Source organism: Schistocerca americana, unplaced genomic scaffold (assembly GCF_021461395.2).
Source record: "Schistocerca americana isolate TAMUIC-IGC-003095 unplaced genomic scaffold, iqSchAmer2.1 HiC_scaffold_405, whole genome shotgun sequence".
NCBI lineage: Eukaryota > Metazoa > Arthropoda > Insecta > Orthoptera > Acrididae > Schistocerca > Schistocerca americana.
In genome coordinates this window covers 65,001-72,500 of record NW_025726132.1, presented here as the reverse complement: position 1 = coordinate 72,500, position 7,500 = coordinate 65,001, and the positions used below count along the sequence as shown (strand labels likewise).

At 51.6% G+C, this 7,500-nt stretch overlaps 1 pseudogene; it reads left to right on the top strand.

Moving 5' to 3' along the window:
• Positions 1-2,070, top strand: part of LOC124582262 — a 2,983-nt pseudogene extending 913 nt beyond the window's left edge.
• The last annotated feature ends 5,430 nt before the right edge of the window (positions 2,071-7,500 follow it).

The window sequence follows — 7,500 nt, the reverse complement described above, 5'->3', positions numbered from 1 at the left end:
TTCACGACCCGTCTTGAAACACGGACCAAGGAGTCTAACATGTGCGCGAGTCATTGGGCTGTACGAAACCTAAAGGCGTAATGAAAGTGAAGGTCTCGCCTTGCGCGGGCCGAGGGAGGATGGGGCTTCCCCGCCCTTCACGGGGCGGCGGCCTCCGCACTCCCGGGGCGTCTCGTCCTCATTGCGAGGTGAGGCGCACCTAGAGCGTACACGTTGGGACCCGAAAGATGGTGAACTATGCCTGGCCAGGACGAAGTCAGGGGAAACCCTGATGGAGGTCCGTAGCGATTCTGACGTGCAAATCGATCGTCGGAGCTGGGTATAGGGGCGAAAGACTAATCGAACCATCTAGTAGCTGGTTCCCTCCGAAGTTTCCCTCAGGATAGCTGGTGCTCGTACGAGTCTCATCCGGTAAAGCGAATGATTAGAGGCCTTGGGGCCGAAACGACCTCAACCTATTCTCAAACTTTAAATGGGTGAGATCTCCGGCTTGCTTGATATGCTGAAGCCGCGAGCAAACGACTCGGATCGGAGTGCCAAGTGGGCCACTTTTGGTAAGCAGAACTGGCGCTGTGGGATGAACCAAACGCCGAGTTAAGGCGCCCGAATCGACGCTCATGGGAAACCATGAAAGGCGTTGGTTGCTTAAGACAGCAGGACGGTGGCCATGGAAGTCGGAATCCGCTAAGGAGTGTGTAACAACTCACCTGCCGAAGCAACTAGCCCTGAAAATGGATGGCGCTGAAGCGTCGTGCCTATACTCGGCCGTCAGTCTGGCAGTCATGGCCGGTCCTTGCGGCCGGCCGCGAAGCCCTGACGAGTAGGAGGGTCGCGGCGGTGGGCGCAGAAGGGTCTGGGCGTGAGCCTGCCTGGAGCCGCCGTCGGTGCAGATCTTGGTGGTAGTAGCAAATACTCCAGCGAGGCCCTGGAGGGCTGACGCGGAGAAGGGTTTCGTGTGAACAGCCGTTGCACACGAGTCAGTCGATCCTAAGCCCTAGGAGAAATCCGATGTTGATGGGGGCCGTCATAGCATGATGCACTTTGTGCTGGCCCCCGTTGGGCGAAAGGGAATCCGGTTCCTATTCCGGAACCCGGCAGCGGAACCGATACAAGTCGGGCCCCTCTTTTAGAGATGCTCGTCGGGGTAACCCAAAAGGACCCGGAGACGCCGTCGGGAGATCGGGGAAGAGTTTTCTTTTCTGCATGAGCGTTCGAGTTCCCTGGAATCCTCTAGCAGGGAGATAGGGTTTGGAACGCGAAGAGCACCGCAGTTGCGGCGGTGTCCCGATCTTCCCCTCGGACCTTGAAAATCCGGGAGAGGGCCACGTGGAGGTGTCGCGCCGGTTCGTACCCATATCCGCAGCAGGTCTCCAAGGTGAAGAGCCTCTAGTCGATAGAATAATGTAGGTAAGGGAAGTCGGCAAATTGGATCCGTAACTTCGGGATAAGGATTGGCTCTGAGGATCGGGGCGTGTCGGGCTTGGTCGGGAAGTGGGTCAGCGCTAACGTGCCGGGCCTGGGCGAGGTGAGTGCCGTAGGGGTGCCGGTAAGTGCGGGCGTTTAGCGCGGGCGTGGTCTGCTCTCGCCGTTGGTTGGCCTCGTGCTGGCCGGCGGTGCAGGATGCGCGCGCCTGCGCGGCGTTCGCGCCCCGGTGCTTCAACCTGCGTGCAGGATCCGAGCTCGGTCCCGTGCCTTGGCCTCCCACGGATCTTCCTTGCTGCGAGGCCGCGTCCGCCTTAGCGTGCTCCTCCGGGGGCGCGCGGGTGCGCGGATTCTCTTCGGCCGCCATTCAACGATCAACTCAGAACTGGCACGGACTGGGGGAATCCGACTGTCTAATTAAAACAAAGCATTGCGATGGCCCTAGCGGGTGTTGACGCAATGTGATTTCTGCCCAGTGCTCTGAATGTCAACGTGAAGAAATTCAAGCAAGCGCGGGTAAACGGCGGGAGTAACTATGACTCTCTTAAGGTAGCCAAATGCCTCGTCATCTAATTAGTGACGCGCATGAATGGATTAACGAGATTCCCGCTGTCCCTATCTACTAGCTGCGGCTGTCTCATGCTATGTGCCCCGATTTGCGTGGGCTCATGGTTGGTAATAGGCAGCAGGGGAAGGATGCGACTCGAACATCTTAGCCTCTCCTTCTCAAGTGCTCCTGCTCGCCTTCTCGGGGTGCAGCTGTTAAGCCTTCGGGCGACCGAAGGGCAGGGGCGCGACGGCGTACTGAAGATCTTGTACGCCGGTTCCGGCTGCTGCATTTGTCGCGGCGGGATCCTGGCCCAAGTCGGCGAAGGTCACCCGCCTTGCCCCTGGAATTCCGGGGCATGATCCGCCAAGCCGGGGCGTGGTGACACGTCCCCGGTTAGGTTAGATGGGTCCAGACCCCCGAACGTCTGGGGGACCGGCCCGGCACCTGAGTAGGACCGGGTCTTTAGCCTTTTGGTGGAAACTCGGCCTAGTAGGGGGCGAAGGACGGAGGGTGAATCCGCTCTCCCGGAATGCGGGAGGCATTCGTCGGTAAGGGAGCGGGAGAAAACTTCGATGATGCAGCAGTCGAAGAGGACTAGTGCGCTGTTCCCACGGCGTGCTAAACCTAGCAGCTCAGTTGTTGAAAGCTCTTGGTCAAGGGGCGGGACCGGTGAGCGAGCTGCATTTAGCCTCCCCCCATGCCAGAGAGGCCGGTCCGGGGAAAGAGACGGGCCTTCATTTTTTCACTCTTCATCTGTCATTATGGCCGAACTAGTGGAGAGTGATCATGCGCTCGAGGTTGAATCCGTTCGCGACGAAGATTTGTCTGTAGCCGAGCGTCATGCTCGTTTCTTGAGTTTGTTAGATTCCAGTGTAAAGAATGGAAAGATCAGTAACGTGGCGATTAATAATATTCGGGATTGTGTTGCCAGGTGGGCGATGGCCCATTCCCAATTAGAAGGTAGACTGATCGAATTACAGAAAGAAAACGAACGTCTTAGGAATCAGCCACCAGTTGTAAAATCATATGCCGCGGTTGCGAGTACCCCTGTGGTAAAGGCGCCGACGGCAAAAGAAACCATTCAAGAAAATATTAAGAAAAGTGTACCAACAGTGTTCATTAAGCCGAAAGAAGGGGAGGACATCCGGGCAGTTAAGACTGCATTTGAAAAATGCATTGATCCAAAACGGGATAAAATAAAAATTAACACTGTAAGAACCGCGAAAAATGTTCTGATTGTTGAGACGGCAACTCCGGAGGACAGCCTGCGGATCATGACAAATCCTCAGCTGGCTGCCAAGGTCAAGTGCGAACCGCCACGGAGGCGAAGGCCTTTGATGTGCCTTTATGATGTTCCATCATACATGAATGCCGACAGCTTGATGGATGCAATATATGTACAGAATTTTGACGCGACAATGACGAGGGAAGAGTTTGATACCCAGTTTAGATTAAGATTTAAAGTTGGACCTAGAGAAAAAGTCACAGTGCATCACGTAGTGGAGGTTTCACCTGAATTATGGAAACCTCTCACCAGAATAGGCAGACTATATGTCGGTTATTCGGCATTAAATATAAAGGACTATTTGGCGGTGCCACGGTGCACCAAATGTCAAGATTTAAATCACACAAACAAGTATTGTCATGAAGAACATGCCTTGTGTGCCCATTGTGGGCAGGCGGGTCATGAAAGAAAGGCCTGTCCTAACAAGGACAAAGCCCCCATTTGCATACCGTGCAAAAAGAGGGGGAGAAAGTGTGGTGGACCGAAAGACTGCCCCACCTACCGGATGTTCCTCGATAGAATAATACAAAGGACTGATTATGGCGACCCTTAAGGCGCCGAAAAAGAAATCACCAAGTAAAATGAAAAGGGACGCGGAACGGGGTAAGCTAATTAGTAAAGCTTTGTCCACAGGTTCGCTGTACAACCCGGAAGAGGTACGGGACACCACTGGAGGATCGATGGTGGACGTCGGCATCCAGACGGATGTCGACTTGGAGGCAGCGGTCGGTCGGCTAACTAGTCGACTGTCGAGTACTAAGTTGAAGGAGCCTGGGAAGCAAGATTTGCAGATATCGAATCAAGAAGATGTGAGCAAAGTCCCTACTGAAGATACTAGTGGTGGTGGTGGTAGTGGTGGTAGTAGTAGTTTAGATGAGGATACTGTAAATAATGTAAAGTTGAATACTGTAAATAATGTAAAGCTGAATGGTGAAGGTACTTCTTACAATGCAGTTGGTCCAGGAGGGGTGTACGATGACTTTGAACGCAAGTTGCGTTTAAACAGGCTCGAGGAGCCGGCATTGTTAACAATTGCACTGAGGCAGCTTGTGAGGACAGGACATAGTAATGGTGGAGATATCACGTATCCAGCCTTGGAGGACGTGGATTGCATAAGTTTGCACGCGGCAAATCTTCCGTCGCAACCGGATGACTTAAAGGAGTTGGTGCAGCAGGTGTTTGCCAGGCGAGGCCGTAAATTTGATCTTGAGAAAATATACAAAGACATGGTAAAGATGTACGGTAGAAATGTGGTAGACCTTTCGAAGTCATGGCCCGCCAGCCGCCTGCATGTCTTTTATCCCCCTGGTTGATGGGGTGTTTTAAAGTATTGCAAATTAATGCAATGCGTAGCCACTTGGTTACGCAAGAGCTTAGAAAAATCGCGGAAGACGATTTATTGGATATATTAGTAATTCAAGAACCTGCCTCCTGTGCTGGTCGGATTCCTGGATTTCCAGCAACCGCGCAAGTGGTGTTCTCTGGTGAGAATCCCATGAGCGCGGTTGTCGTTTTGAATAAATGTATTAAAACAACTGTGCTTACACAATTCTGTAACGATCATGTGATTGTGGTCCAACTTAATCTGATGTCGCATTTGTTATTTTTTGTTAATGTATACTGCCAATTCAGACAACACATTATTGGATTTCTTAATCAGTTGGACTGGATTCTAAGAAGGTTGCAGGGAAAGCCGGTTATTGTGTGTATGGACGCTAATGCAAAGTCCCCATTGTGGTTTAGTGTTGAGCAGGATGAGCGGGGAGCTGAGCTGGAAAATCTTATAATGCAGATGCAGCTTGACGTTATAAATCAACCTGGCAACCCGCCTACCTATTCAGGAAGAGCGGGTGCTGTTTCTAACATAGATGTTACGCTTGCAACTCAAAGAGCAGCACCGCACGTCAGGAATTGGAGAGTTGTGAGTAATCTCACAATTAGTGATCATAATTGCATATTTTTTGATTACTATATGGAGCTTGAAGAAGATCCTGGGGACTGGGTGGAGAGATATAACTATCAAAAGACGAACTGGAACCGGCTGGCACAGGTGTTTCGTCCTCCAGGGCTGGGACCGGACGCGGAGATACATAATGTGGACGAGGCGGTGGACGAATTGGTTGCATCTGTTGTGGCGGCTATTGCTGTGTCTGTTCCTCGGATGGCAAGGTTTGTTCGCAAACAGTCTACTCCGTGGTCCCCCGAGCTGACTGAGCTCAAGCGATCTGTCAGACGGGCGAGGAGTAACTATCAGAGGAGCTTCATACAAGAAGAGAGACAGTACCATCTCAGGATCTATCGTCGCCTCAAAGCTCGATACCAGGATTCCGTGCAACGGGCAAGACGGCAGTCTTGGCAAAATTTTGTGAATGAGCAGCTGGGATTGGACCCCTGGGGGGTTCCATATAAACTTATAAGGGAAAAAATCAGAGCTCCCACAATGCTGTCTACTCTGCAGCTGGAAGATGGACATTGTACAACGACATGGGAAGAAACAGCAAGAGTCCTGATGAAGGTCTTGTTGCCGGATGATGTCGTCGAGGAGGACACTGTGGAGCAGCAGGCAATACGGACTGCACTATTTGAGCCATACAGAAATGAAGCACACGTGTACCCTTTCTCGCCCGAGGAGGTGGTCGCAGCGCTCCATACTTTTGCCAGGAGGAAGGCACCCGGCCCAGATGGGGTGCCAGTGGAAATATTACAGTTTTTAGCTCCTCAGCTTGCTCCAGATTTAGCCAAAATTTACAATACATGTTTACAACTGGGGAAGTATCCAAGAAGATGGAAAACTGCAGAAGTGGTGGTCATCAAGAGGGGTACTGATAAGGGTCCGCAGTCGCCCAAGTCATATCGACCAATTTGCCTCTTGGACGTGATGGGAAAAACGTTTGAAAAGCTGCTCACTGACAGACTCTTGAGCCACAGGGCTTTGCATGGCATGAGTGATCGGCAGTTCGGATTCCGAAGGGGTCGCTCCACACAGGATGCGATCAATGAGGTGTCTCGGACTGTCCGCTCGGCCAGTGCGAAGTATGTTCTGGGCATCATGGTGGACATTTCAGGGGCCTTCGACAACCTATGGTGGCCGGCGCTCTTCTCACGCTTGCGCGAGATGGAGTGTCCTGGGCCGCTGTATCGATGTCTGGAGGCCTACTGTAATGATAGACTGGCAAGGATCACGGCTCCCGGTGCTGTAGTATCCAAGCAAATATCCCGGGGTTGTCCCCAGGGATCTGTATTAGGCCCGGTTTTCTGGGATATAACTATGGAACCACTGCTGAACATCTTGCAGGGGGATGCTTCAGTCTTGGGTGTTGTGGCCTATGCGGACGACCTTGTCATACTTGTGGAAGGGAATAGCAGACAGGTAATTGAGGAACGTGTCAGAGTAGCCGTTGGGTTGTTACAGAATTGGTGCAATAGATCTAAATTGAAAGTGGCACCCAGGAAATCATTGTACATGTTGTTGAAGGGTAAGCTAAACAGAGACCCAACGGTTCGAATAAACGATGTTATAGTTTCCAGACAAAGATCTGCAAGATACTTAGGAGTTTATCTTGATGAATACTGGAATTTTGGTGAACACATTAAGCAGACTGCTGCAAAGGCGTTGGCCTTGTTCAACAAACTTATAACCATAGGGCAGCGGCGTTTTCATCTGCCGCAGAAAGCACTGCGAATGTATCATAATTGCTTGTTAGCACCTATAGTTGGGTATGGTGCAAGTGTGTGGGCCCACAGGCTAGCCTTGGTGAAACCAGCGATGGCGGTCAGACGGGTTCAACGAAATGTGCTTGTAAGATGTGTAGGCGCTTTTGGAACTAGTCCCACAGATGCTCTGCTGGTGGTGATGGGGTTGTGTCCATTGGATTTGATAATTCGCCAGCATGCGGCAATATATTGGCTGCAGAAAAATGATATTGAGCGTGTTCGAGATATAATGGGCGCACCCCTCACTAGCATCAGAGCGATTAAAGAACAGTTACTAAATCTATGGCAAGAGGAGTGGGATCACTCTGAAACAGGTAGGCGTGTTTACACATTCATGCCAAGTGTCAGGGCACGACTTAAGAACAAAGTAATAATGCCTTCCCCTGGCGTTATTCAGTTTCTGACCGGTCATGGACCCTATCCAGAATACTTACACAGAATTGGAAAAAGACCTACACCAGGGTGTGACTGTGGGTTCCCACAAGGTACGCCTGAGCACGTGGTGTTTGTATGTCCTATGTATGATCAA